Source organism: Haemaphysalis longicornis, unplaced genomic scaffold (genome assembly GCF_048455015.1).
Source record: "Haemaphysalis longicornis isolate Haplotype H1 unplaced genomic scaffold, Haemaphysalis longicornis Haplotype H1 scaffold_5, whole genome shotgun sequence".
NCBI classification, from domain to species: Eukaryota; Metazoa; Arthropoda; class Arachnida; order Ixodida; family Ixodidae; genus Haemaphysalis; species Haemaphysalis longicornis.
The window spans coordinates 183,443,771-183,457,404 of record NW_027526385.1 but is presented as its reverse complement, the minus strand read 5'-3'; the positions used below and the strand labels follow the sequence as shown (position 1 = coordinate 183,457,404).

The 13,634-nt window shown below is 46.2% G+C and overlaps 1 protein-coding gene and 1 long non-coding RNA gene across 4 annotated transcripts in view; both read left to right on the top strand.

Moving 5' to 3' along the window:
- The window catches only part of LOC144138864 (spermatogenesis-associated protein 20), a 501,846-nt gene that overhangs the window by 162,860 nt on the left and 325,352 nt on the right, over positions 1-13,634 (top strand). The window lies entirely within an intron of this gene.
- LOC144138870 (uncharacterized) overlaps positions 1-13,634 on the top strand; it is a 30,656-nt gene that overhangs the window by 14,346 nt on the left and 2,676 nt on the right. Inside the window, exon 2 of the long non-coding RNA XR_013315992.1 lies at positions 1,839-3,133. This is a non-coding gene — a long non-coding RNA (uncharacterized LOC144138870). The remainder of the gene's footprint in view (positions 1-1,838; positions 3,134-13,634) is intronic.

The following is a 13,634-nucleotide window of genomic DNA, read 5'->3' as shown; positions in this document are numbered from 1 at the left end:
AACGACGGAAAAAGAGTTGTCGCCAAATCGAACGAGTGAAGCATCGTAAGCCGAACTACGGATCGCATGTATTGAGCTGTATGAACTTCGTAGACCTTACAAGCTTCATTATACTCTAGGAAGGAACAGAACAGAGCCGCATTTAGTGCGGCATGAATGTTGTCCTGGTGCAGTTTTCGCTGCTCGATCGATTCCGGACGTCCATTCGGCTGATCGGCCTTGTCGGCGTCTTCGGTCAGCGAGCCAGTCACACTTCGATTTTCGAACAGCAGATGTGTTTGTGTCACCGTCAGCGTCGTGTGACTAGGGGCCTGCAAATTAACAAGTCGGCGTCGCCGTTGTGCCACCGTCGTTTCGGCCTATCTAACACTCCTTAACGAGAAGCGTGGTAATTGAACCTGGGTCCCTCACGTTATGCAGCCCGCGTCTATCTGATTGCTCCAATTCTAAACGGTCGAAGAGAACGCCAGTCAGTGGGTACCTATTCGTGCCGTACGCCCCCAACCCCCTACGTTAGGCCTCCAGAGCCCGCACCCGAGAGGTAGTGTCGGTATTCTAGAAAAGTTGTGCGTACCTCCAGAGTAGCACATACTCGCAGTGTGGCATTGAACAACGAAAGAATCCATCACGAGATAGCGTTGCGTTCAACCATCGTATTAGATGCGACTGCACCTCATTCACTCGCCTTGTCCCTCCATACGGCGTTGTCCGTCCACACCCCTCCCCCTACACTACAAAAAAAAAATAATAGTTAGCGGCGCCCGGTTTCGATCCCACGACCCTGTGGGCGGACCGCGAGGTATATGGTGCTCTTCCCACTGCGCCACAAAACCGAGACAGAATCAAATGCTACGAACGCGCCTTATACCCTTGACTCAATCAAACTACGTCAAGATGCTACTGATACAACGCATGATGGGGTAATGATTAACACTTCCAATAAAAGAAAAGAAGCTCCCACTTACAGCAACAATGATGGAGTAAAGGTCGTTGCGACAGTGAAGCCCCAAGCATACCACTTAGAGAGATTGACCAAGATTGGCCAACAAAACATACTAACAATCATAAAACATAATATTCATACGCGTTCCCGACACGTTTCACGCGATTTCAGAATCAATACAACGGAAACACCAAGTGAACCCCGCGATGCGTCGCATCTACACAGGGTTCCCCTCGCGGGGAGGTGGGCGCAATTTTTGCTTAACTGAGGGGTGCAATATTTTTTATGTGGTCTGTAAGCTGAACAAGCCCAGATGAGGCGACCAGTTCCTTACGACGCACGTACGCCAGACGACTTCTGAAGAACATGTCCAACACGTCAGAAACAACCCCCAAATTTTACAGAAGATTACAGAATTTAGTCTCAAAACAGGTCTCTATAAAGTAGTATGATGGCAGATCGTTCACCCTCTCTCTAGATGTACCCCCAAACACACCCCTTGTGGCTCCTGAACGGCTCCTTTTGGATACCCCAATCATGGTCGTAGTAGAGTGCCCTTGTCACAACTTCACCTGTGCATATCGTGCTAAGTGAACGCTCACAGTGTAGTGCAGACTTTATATGAACAATCTTCCCCTCCCCTTTTCCCCGTGCCCCACACCAGGGCCTATTGGCCTCCTCCTGTAATAAAGTCATCCATTCCATTCCATGTGGTCTGTAGTTTTACTGGTATGTAAACTTTACACCTTGTGTTCCATTGGGCATTCAGTGCATTCACGTTTCATGAAATTAATGCAGTTTTGTTGGCAACTGCACATTGTGTTCATGGTTCTTACGAAAATTAAATACTGTTAAGTTTATTATCAAGCCTAATTAATATTGTTTTCTGATGCAGGTTTTGTGCTGGAATCACCGCAATGGCTGCAATGTCATCACAACTGCTGCGGATATTTCCAGACACTTTCGCCATGAGTGTGGGCACCACTCGGCAAGGTGTCCGAGATGCTCGACCGAAGTTCTTGCCAGCGACGTGTGCGCACATCTGGAATCTCGCTGTGACGCCTCGAGGGAACCCGGCGCAGCTGCAGCCCAATCTGGAACCGTTCCCCAGGAACAAGAATGCCTAGGCGCAACAAGCTCCGAGATTGCGGATGGCTTTCGGCAAATACACAACGTCATCTCAATGGGAATGACGTCGATACAAGTCGAGCTGGAAGATATAAGCCGTACTCTGAAAATGTACGTCTGCGCTACAACTTCTCGTCAAGAAGACACGGACGAGAGAGACATGAGAACAAAGCTGCTCCAAGAAGGTCTTTACCAAATAAGGATTCAAACGGCCAGGCTAAAATATCACCTTGGCGAGTTTATGCAGAATGTGTGTGCTAATCATCAGACTTTCCTGAACAGCTTTGTGGGAAAAAATGAGCCATTCAAGAAAAGTTTAACAGACACAGTTCCATCGAGAATGGACCTTTGTGAGCTTGCTGCGGAGTTCGCTTCTTTCAGGCAAGCAATGGGAGAGGGACAGCGTGAAGCAAGGGCTCAGCTTGATCGACTTGCACTTGCTGTTGAACGCCAATACGACCGAATGAGTGAACTTCTTCGTAGTACCAATGTTTGTCGAGAAACATGGACGGTAAACTCTCAAGGATGTGCAGAAGCACCCACCGAGAGCTTGGAGGAGAATGTATCTAAGATTGCTTGGGCGAAAAACATTACTTCTGAAGGTAGACAGAATGCCTTGGCTCTCCTTCCTTCGATCATGCCCGTTGCCACAACGCACACGTGGACCCTTTTAGACTATTGCTCGCTGAAGCAGAGAGCCCAATCAGAACACTACCCGAAAAGAATGGAGCAGCCAGTGTATCTGCGCGGCTACTACGTGTCGTTCGGCATCCAGTTTTATGATCAAGAAAAGGCCTATTTGGTATTTGAACTTCACCAAGGAAAAATTGACAGGTATCTCGAATGGCCGTTCGATCTCCGAGTCAAGTGGAGCATTCTTCACCCACATGGAATCCAGAAACTAGAGGATTGCGTGATGCCAAATAGAGTACCACGTTATGAGGACCGTTTTGCAGTACCGAAGGGACCGTTTACCTGTCGCAATGTAGTTCATAGCGTCCGGTTTACCACAGAATCTCTGGAGTCCGAGGGCTTCATCGAGCACGGCCGAATGCTCCTCAGGTGAGAGATCCTATAGATTGACACAACCCTCCATTTCACCCACGGTTCTCTGATTCTGAAATGACCGCTTAGTCGAGCCTCATTTTAGCGAATGGGAAAACTTCCCGCAAGAAGAACTTTCATTGCCTTGATGAGTGCCTACGAGTATCGCGCGAGGGTAATATGAAAATTACCACACAGATATCGGCTAAAAACCCACCGTATCGCAGGAAAATATGTCGAACATTTAGGACTAACGAATCCTTTCTTCATGCAAGATTGCATTTGGTGATGTCAAAGTGTGTACAAAAAAACTTGCACTGATACAGTGAGAAAAAACAATGAAATACCGGCTGGAGTACTCGTTGTAAAGCAAGTTTGCATTTCCGGCACTCAAAATGGTTTTAACATTCAGCCATACTGGTAATTCCAACCACCTTATCCGGACATGTTACAACTACGTCCCATCGCGGGGGAGACAAAGCCTCCTGGAATATCTTGATAGCTACCACTAATAGACCAAAACAACTCAAGCATACCAAATAAATATTTTTTTTCTGGTATGACTGGCCTTTTTCGAAAAGAAATTGTTTCGAAATGAACATTTCGCCATCGTATCTCTTCAAAAACAAAGCACGTAATCAAAATTACACCAAAGAACTAAAAAATGTGCAGAACCCCAGATAATTGTCTACTGTTCGACGCACTCGTACAACGCTTATCTCCATTGCGTGAATTTCATATCGAGATTTGGCTGTGAGTAGCCAAATAGGCGGAGGTAGTTTGGACGCTATAGTTCAGCTTTGTTTCTTTTCAATATTGACGTACATTAACACTATTACAACAAAAACATTTTCGTTATAATAGTAATAGGCAAAGCAGCCGAATGGTCGACTCAAGTCGACTTCGTTTAGGTTGTCCGCAGACATCATGCTCACCTCGTCTATGATCACGCATTTCACGTTGCGGAAGGCCACGCGGAAAGTGTTCAACTCGCTGGCGCTGAGGACTCCGTCCTTGTTGGGGCCGGTGGTCTTCCGAGAGAGCTTGAAAGCCGCGTGCTCCATGATTCCTCCCACAGCCCCAGCCGCCTTTCCGGTGCTCGCGCAAATGACGAACGCGTTGGAGGTGGTGTTGTTGCCGGTGTTGCTGTACTGGTTGTAGAGGTCCATGGCAAGACGGAGGACGAAGGTCTTGCCGCAACCGGCCGGTCCGGTGAAGAAGACCCGTGACGGAGGTGCTGACGGCGTTGTCTGCCAGTGGATGATCGCACACAGTAGCTCATGTTTATTCCGCATTTGTCATCATCATCAAATTGTAGTATTCGTTACCGTCCATGATGTCCTGGCGCTTTCGCACGGCCGCGCACGGACTCGCGTGTTTGATCTGGCGTGTTTGACCATGGCTCGGGATGAGGTCGGCGTCTTCGTGTTCCGCGTGGACGATCACGGCTGGAGGAGGTGCTGCTCATTCTTCTTGTTCTTGTTGTGCTCTTTTCTCCGCGGCGCGGACACTGGCGTTGCATGTGGCGTTACCGGCGGCGTTGCCCGTGGCACTCATCGCCGCGTTGCGGGAGAAAGTTCCCCTACGGCAAGATGACGGCGGTAGTTGAACGCGAAGCTATCTCGTGACGGATTATTTGGTGGCCAGTCCCTAGGGGCATCCTGCCACAATAATCATCAGCGGTGCCTGGCCAGGCATGCGCAGTGAGGGTGTGGACACCGAACACTGGCGCCCACGCAACGGCGGAGGGAACAGGCGCGACCATAAGCTGCTTCGCATCTAAAAATGTTAGCCTCTACAATTATGCATGTTTTCCAAATGCAGTGTGTTACACGGTTATTCAGTATTTAAAATTTTAACTGGATATCTTTTCGAGCTTTCTTCTGTCCCTGGGCGAGTAACAGGAAATCCCACTCGGCGAAGGGGACATCGAGGAAATGCTAGGCCAAGAAGAGGGAAAGTGGTGAAGAGACAGAGCCCACAAGCAGATGCTGGAAGTGCCCGCCTCTAAAGGAAAGTGTGGTTAGGGAGGTCCCAGGAATCGAACCAGCGACCTTTGAATCGTGAAACCGCCAACCTAAGCACTGGGCCATCCCGAAGCGCGTGAGACGCCGGGTTAGTAGGGGCGGGGAACAATAAGAAATGCAGCCAAACAGAATGACAAAAACGCTTCACGTGGTAGGAATTTAACAGGGGTCCCTCGCGGTATGAAACCGGCGTCTGTCGGATTGCTCTATGATCGCATACGGGTCACATAGCTTTTCGTTTGGGTTCGTCGCGCGGGCGTTGGCTTTGTAATTTGGCTGAGTTGAATTTTACATCTGTTCGGACTTTGTGAATTTGGATTTTAGTAGTGTGAATTGTGGACTTTCATATATCTCAGTTTGCATAAAAAAGCTTCACTTTTAACCAGCTTTCTCTTAAGCAATGGGCTAACCTAAGAAAAGGCCAGTTAAAGCTAGTGGATACCACCAGCTCCGCCGTTTCCTGAGACATCGCATCTCGATGGCTCGTGAGAAAAATTCGCAGCTCTAAATTCAGCGATTCCCAATTTTAACCCTTTTACCCGCAGGTTTCTCAAAAATTCCCGGAACATTTCCCTGCATTATCTTTTTCCAGCTTACATATCTTTACGTCAATTTCTTTTCGGTTTTGGGTGTTATCAAGAGCCCCTTATGTCTACTTTACGTAGTCTTTCGCGCGCAGACGCCGTTCGGAGAATCAGAGTTTCAGTGGGAAATAAATTCCCTACATCTGTCGCTCCACAGCATTTGCCCGTACATTTCTTGTATTACATAAAACGGCATGCTTACTTAGCATTTAAAACTCCAATTTCAAGCATATTGCACAAAAAACAACACATCATTAGGCAATTGAGGTAATTTTAGCCCAGCGCCTGACTATATACTGTCGCCGAGGGCGTGAACTAGGCGCACCCGAAATATGTTCTTGTAAATTACACAGGAACACATGCGAACAGGCTTCAGCCCTTAAGCCGCCACCGGTTCACGCTTTACTACATCTTTCTTATTAAGTATTCTTTTCTGTTTTCTCCCTCCTGTTTCATGAACCAGGTTGGAAGCAGTCTTGAGTACTGTTGGCTTGCAGGAACACGGCGTCGGTTATTTTAAAACAAATCCGACGAAGTATTAAGAAAAGTCTTTAAAAGAGAACAAAATGATAAATGAGGCGAAGTTCAGTTTACTCACAGTACTTCTGCTTCTTCTCTACGACTCGTAAAATTGCCAGCAACGAAGAAATATTCTCTTTTTCCGCTCGTGCCACAATTGCAGCCGAAAATTCACCAAAAAATGGAAAATTCCCCGCACGGAACATCACTGTTTTCGCATCTCAATTGCGAAGGGGGCTTAAATGTTTTCTGTCCGTGTTTCCGTCCTTCCTTTCGAGAATTGTAGTCTTCTTTTTTTGAGGCAGATGTATAGCATGCATTTGTTTGTTTCGTTCACTTTTATAGTTCTTTGAGTTTTTAAGGTTTTTGCGTTACCTTGGCTTTCAAAACCGTGTCCGACAAATAACACGTAAGTGACTTAACTACGCGAAATGTGCAGTTTTATGCAAAGCCAGCGCATTAGTATGTCGGTACTTTTCACGACGACTGTTTCCGTCCTTCTCTTTTCGGCTTCTCTTATTTTCCTGTTCGTTTCATTAGGTATAAGAGAAGAAGTGCAAGGTTGGCAGTTTGCATTTCCTGACTTCACATTTTCAATCTTCTGTTTCTCCCTTTCTGCAGGTTTACATTTTTTTAAGTTCCGTCCGACCGATTATCCCAACGTACGCTATGAGAACAAATAAATGTACCGCCATCATCATCATAATCATCATCAACAATAAAAACAATAAAAACAACAACAACAGCCCTTAAGGTCCACCGCAGGACGACGGCCCGTCCTAATTACCTCAAACTACTCCTTTCCTGTGCTGTTTGAGCACATTAGTTGCCTCTGAAATTCCTTGGCCTCTACATCTGGTTCTTAGCGTTGCCTTTGTTCTCGACCAGTCTCTTGGTGTCCGCTCGGTTGCCCCAGTGGTTCGCGGGTTCTCATTACGCCTAACTACGCTGTCAGCCAATGCGCATATGTTTTTTCCTTTATGTGATATATGATATGTTCTCTGATCCGGGATGCTCGTTTCCTCTCCCTTAAAGCAACTTCTATTATTCTTCTTTCCTTAGCCCGCGGGGGTGACTTAAGTTTGCAATGGTGAAGGCTTGAGCGAGTTGGTGCATAATTACAAAAAAGCGAGCTGCGCCAGACAAACGAAACACATGAAGAAAGTGACAACCCCGAGCGCTGACTTACAACTGAAAGATATTCTTCGGTATGTCACATATATACAGTGACAATAAAAAATACAAGAAGAAATAACCTGAATTATGGTGATAACCCAGGCAATCGACACACTACAGCAACGCCATGTACACGCAAACACGTGCGGAACTATCTGTGGGACAGAAAAGTAATCTCTTTTGGGGAGAGGGACAACGACGGTACACTCACAGTTTTCTTTTCGGATCTGTATTTCTGCAGCCTCAATTATTTATCTGTTTATTTTATCTTTCTGTCTCGCTATGAACAGTGTTGAGTGAAAGATAGGGGCGCAGCCTGGGCAAATATCTGCAGTGGGCACATAAGTGACCACTAATCCCTCCATGTACATTATAGTTATGTTCTTTTAATCTTTCATTAAGTCATCATCCCCTTTGCCCTACATACGTTTTCCCACAGGACAGCGGGATCGAATACAGGACGCCTTCAACACACTGTACCAATCGGTTTTCGCGCTTAACAGAACAGGACTGCATAGTTATTTTGGTTTTGTTGACTCATATACATGGCGGAAAGCTTTTTAGGCGCAGGAAATATCTTTTTTCTACACTTTTCAACATGTCGGCTATCCGATGCATGCAAGAAATGACTGTTAATTTATCACTTTTGTTACTTTCAAGGGCTGTTTGGCTGTTCTGTTCATCTCTTTTTATTTCTGCAGTATCGATTGTGCTATTGATGATGAAAGCTACTTCGGGTACCCCGCTATCAGAAGCCGGTCGACCTGTTTACGGAAGCTATCCTGCATCGAGTGAAAACATAATTTGTTTACGGCATTTAGGGCCAGCGCTCGTGGTTGTCACTTTATTATTGCGTTTCGTCTGTGTTGCGCTGTTCCAGTCTTTGTGACGTAAGTTTGCTCTGAAGTTCCTCACTAAGGCGCCAAGTTTCAGCTCGAGGACGCATTGGTTGTATATTCATAATTTCAGCGATGAGATAACTTATTTTTCATTATTTCGGAGTGTTTGCAGAGGGCCCAGCAGCCCGTACCTATTCTGCGTCGAATTTCTTTTTCGTCGTTGTGATCAGCACAGTCACGCGGACAAAGGTAATTGTAAGTATAGACCGTAAGTGTAAGGAAATTGTAAGTGTAAGGTAATTGTAGGTGTAAGGTAATTGTAGGTGTAAGGTAAGGTAACTGTAAGGTAAGGTAAGGTAAGTGTAAGGTAATTGTAATTGTAAGGAAATGGAGATTTTATTCATTGCGCTCCTATCACAGCATCTTTGGTATATGAGCATAACTGAAAGGTTAACAAAAGCTTTTATGGTGTTTTTAGACTGCCTTTAAAGGAGCACTGACCCGAAAATTTCATGTTACACTTTTATTGCTTTTATCGATGCTTAATGGTCTGGAGACTCAAGTACTTCAGCGCGCGATAGTTAATTACATTGAACGGCCTGAAAATCGTTTGTTTCAAATTCTCGCGCTTTCATCCCGTACGGTGCATATGACAGAATCCCAGCCTGACCTCACCGGTTTGTGTGGACGTCACCGGCGCCCGCTTTAGAGGGTGTTGCGCCCTCTCGCCGCTCGTGGGGCCGCGCGCGTGAAGTGACGTCCCGAGTTTTTGACGAGCGCTGTCGTGTCACTTCTTTTGGCTTCACGGGGTGATGTCACGCTGATGTCCATTTGCTGATTGCCGCTCCGCGCGCTGCTCCGTCAGCGTGATAAATGAGATTCAATTGAACTATGTTCTTCGCGTCGCAGGCCGCTCATATTTCAGCCAGGGTATTCTGTTGAGTGAAGGAAGCGAACTGTGCAATAATATTAACGCCGAAAATTGGTTTCAGTGCTCCTTTAATACGTATTTTGTCGTTTTTACATAGTATCCTATAAATGAAAATAAATGCCCCTTTTCGAAAATCGGCGCCCAAATGAGCACTATATAACCTGAAGTTTCGCTTTCGAGTGCAGTTCGAGATCTTTGAACATGTTACCCGAACCCATTACATTTCGAAACCCTGTGGGGTTCAACCTAGTCCTCTTGTTCAATTGACCCGGGAAAACAATCACTGGCCGTGAAATGGGACGCTTATCCTCAGTGACGAGAGGCAGAGTTTTGAATAAAAGACCTGGGCATGGTATTGTTTGTTTTTGCTTCTGGTATTATCCAAACAGATTTCTCCAAACACACGCAGTGGCATCCTTGTTTCTAGAGGCATACTCCAACTAACGGTTGAGCAATGAACACGGGTTTGTTAGATCACTGCGATATTGAAACGCCAACGGTGAAACAGCACTGTGCAACTACATGCTGTTACACCTTAAAGGGGTCCTGAAAGGCGCTTCGAGCACACTAAATGAAACGGTGCAATCCTTAGTCTGGGTGGTTAACGTCATCTGTGCCGAGTCGAACTTTTTAAAGTGCAGCGCTCACTCTCTCGTTGCACTGTTTGCTGCCACGTTCCCACCATTCTCTGCGCGTTTTTGGGCTCCGCCATTCTGACGCATGTACGTCATCGATTCTCCCATGTGCGTAAGGAAGCAGAAATGCTGATACCGGACGGCTTCTTCTCGCACTTCCGGCACGCGGAAGCGTCGTCCGTCGTCGGCGGCACCTTTGGTTAACTACCGCTTCTTGCAGCACACTTAACGCCATCGTGTCGCCCAATATTTATCTTTTTACACTATTACCACGCTTCTCGCTAAGGCACGTTGGCTAGGCCGACCGGACGACGACACGACGGCCACGCCGACTTCTGAATTGGCACACCGCCTTTTCACGCGACGCCGACCGCGTTACGACCTCGTCGGTCGATTCAAACTCCTCACGGTGTGACTGGCTCTCTCACTGAAGACACCAACAATACCGTTCAGCAGAATAGTCGTTGGGAATTGATTTAGAAGCTAAAACTGCACCCTGACAACATTCGTGCCGCAGCGAATGCGGCTGTGCTCGGTTAGTTCCCAAAGTGTAATATCCATGCAACTCAACACTAGCGCTAATTCCATCCGCATTGCGGCTGATGACGCTTCCGGACTTCGCTTTTGCGGCAGTTGTTTTCCTGGAGTATCACACTGCCTATTCGTGTCCGACCAAGAACGCGTGTGGGATATATAACCGCAGTTAACGGCAGAAGGGGAGCTGCGGAAGGTTGATTATCTCATTACGATTCAGTATCGACCACACTTAAGTAGAATTCCTGGAGGGCGCAATGGCAGTCGCCCCCGGGCACAAATTTGCGATCGCCTTTCTCTGTCGAAACAGGGCTATTGCTGGAGATCAGCTATGGTGGAAGCTTGAGAGAACGTTATTGCGCAACCGTTATTCAAGAAATGTTCAGTTAACCAGCCAGGAATTTTTGAAATAAGTAGAAAACATAGATGTGACAGAAAGGGTGGGTCTTATTATAGTATACATCGTATTTGCCCGCGATCTGCAAAGTTGTTGTGGCTGAGGGGGGACTAAAGCCTCGCGCTCAGTATATCGAAGTCGCGGGTTCAAATCCCGGCATGTTGTTGCTTTTACTTATGTTTCTGCGCGCTCTTTGAAGTGGCATTGTTTGCGAATCGAATTCGCGATTCCAAAAGGAACATTTTAATGGATCTGTGGAACTACCAATGCATCGTTTAGGTCACTGGCACGATTTGTTGGGTTTAAAAGTCGTACTCTGAATATATGAGGCCATTGTACTTTCAGACAAAGAAATACTCATCCGAGTATTTTGCAAAATTGGTGTCTTTAAGAGAATAAACAGTTTCCTCCCAGTAACTTAAGAAACAAGGGAGGCTTGGGGGGGGGGGGGGGGGGAGCAGAAGGGGAAAATGGAGGGCCGCGGCCCGTAACCAACTCCGCCTTAAATCGCAAATGGCAGCACTGGGCATAAAAAATGAACGAATAGCGTTCATAGAGTGAAAAGGACCTCCAAGCCATCCGGGGAAAAAGCGAGGGCGGATTACTTGCTTTGTGCAATCATATGCACAGTCGAACAAGGAGGCAGGCGTGCACGGCCATGACACTCGTACTGCTCTTCCGAGACCGCTCGTAATATCGGTTACGGTGTGCTGGTTAAGTAGTTGATAAACGCAGGGTCGCGTAGATCTTTCCCGGAAAATAAGGGCGGCATGGGAAACGGAATGCACGACGCACTCTAAAACGAGTCCCTGAACCGTACTTTTCAGCCCTTCGGCTGCTTTTTTGATAGTTATAAATGATTAGGACCGATTGGAATAACGAAATGGAATACTACTACTCTCTCCGTACGGGTGCGCAGGGAGTCACCACAACACGAGCAAGTTCGACATTGAGGCGAACAAGTGGCAAATTAAGCAATATAGAAACTAACGTCGGTTCAGAATGCGTGTGCGTTGCTCACTGTAACAAATGTTGAGGCGAATATTTACTCATTTGCTCCCATATTTGAAGCTGCCATAGGCACCGATACATCTCGTCGCCGCGAACGCGCGGTAACAGATTCCTTTTCTCTTCTCGTGATCTTTCGGCGTGGTGTGGAAGCATAAAAGTCCCGCGCCAATCCTTCTGTCATTTTTTCCACCCGTGAGTGGAGTGCAGGATTCATATTCGAACGATAAAAAAACGGCGCAACCGAAACGCAGAATTTCAAAAGGCCCCGCACCGAAGCGATGCTGCGGCGCAGAATATCGCAGTAGCAGACGATGCCCTTAACCGGAACTACTTGCAGACGGTACCGAGAAGCGAGGAATCATGGTCAGGCACACTCGCGCAGTGCAAGGAGGTGAAGGAAAGGAGGGAGAATCGCGGCGGGGTTGAAAATGCGATGTTTTGATTCGCGATACTTCACTAATACTCCTTGCCTTAACAAAAAATTTGAGGCAGGTGATTGCTAAAAAGTGATCTACCTGAAAATGGGAACACCCATGTATCTGCAAAACCTCTTTCAGGGCCCCTTTCAAATTCGTACTGCTGAAGGGCTCTAAAGCAGGCTTTTCAATCAAAAATCTGTTTTGCTGGTAAACATATATTGAAAAAAGCTTTTCAAATGTGTGGAAGTGTATTTCGTAATGTTCGTATGTCTTGCTTGTGCAATTACGGTAACGACTAAGAGAAAATTGCCAGAGTTGGACCCAACAGTCTTCATAAGAACATGTTAAATTTGAAGAAATCTTTCTCTGTCTTACGTTTAGTCTTTGTGACTTTTTCCTGTCTTAATTTATTCAGGTCAGGCATACACAAAGTACCGATTATAAAATCACTATTTCTATATGTGGTTCCCCAGCCAGCGACAGTGGCAGGTGAACATAAAGGGGAGAAGTGCGCTTCTTGAATTATTACAACGAATTGTGATTAGTTCAACACTTTTAAGGGGCAATTAAACAGCTATATAAGACTTTTGAAGGCTTTCTGTCATGATAAAAAATAACACTTTGGTTTTCTATAATAGTTTCAGGTTGCACACGTCTTCGTTTGATATTTTTGCATTTATGTAAAAATGTATCGAGCCTATGTTAGTGACTTGCAAGGCCTAAAACGTTTTTTGCGTGTCTATTTGAGGCGCCTAAAACGCGCAATTGAGGGCCTAATAATCTGGCCTGTATTTATAATCTGTTAGTTTTTCTAGCGTTTTGTTACATAAGACGAACAGGGTGGTATCGGCGTGCTTATTAATCATTACTTTAGATTTATTGCCACTTATTTTTAGACCCACGGCCCTGCTTTCTGAATGCAGTTCCTGGAGCATTTTTAACTTGTGTTTTGCATACCCGCTTAGAAAACTGTGTCGTCTGTAACCTCAAATGGCTCAAATATTCTCGGTTTATGCGTAATCCTGGGCTTTCTCAGTCAAGCTCCCTGAATGCCCACTCGAGGCATGATGTGAACAGTTTTGTCGAGATGGTATCACCTTGTCCTCGCCCTTTCGGATCGGGAATTCGTCGCTTGGGATGAGTGGAGTATACTGCCTATTCACACTATATATGTCTCGCCTGCGGGTCTTATGTAGGTCTCCTCTATTCCCTATCTTTCAATGCTTCCAGCACTGCTGCAGCTTTTATGCTTTTTGCTGCGTTGGCAAACGCTTTTCTTTGGCTATAAATACCATGTAAAGGGGCCTATTAAATTACTCTTGAGGATTTGTCCATCACTTTATTGAATGGACAGCATGGATGTGTTCCATGGTTTTGTATCCTTTCCTAAACCAAGCATGCTGTCTGGGTTGTTGGGAATCTAGGTCGTCACTGATTCGGTTACCTA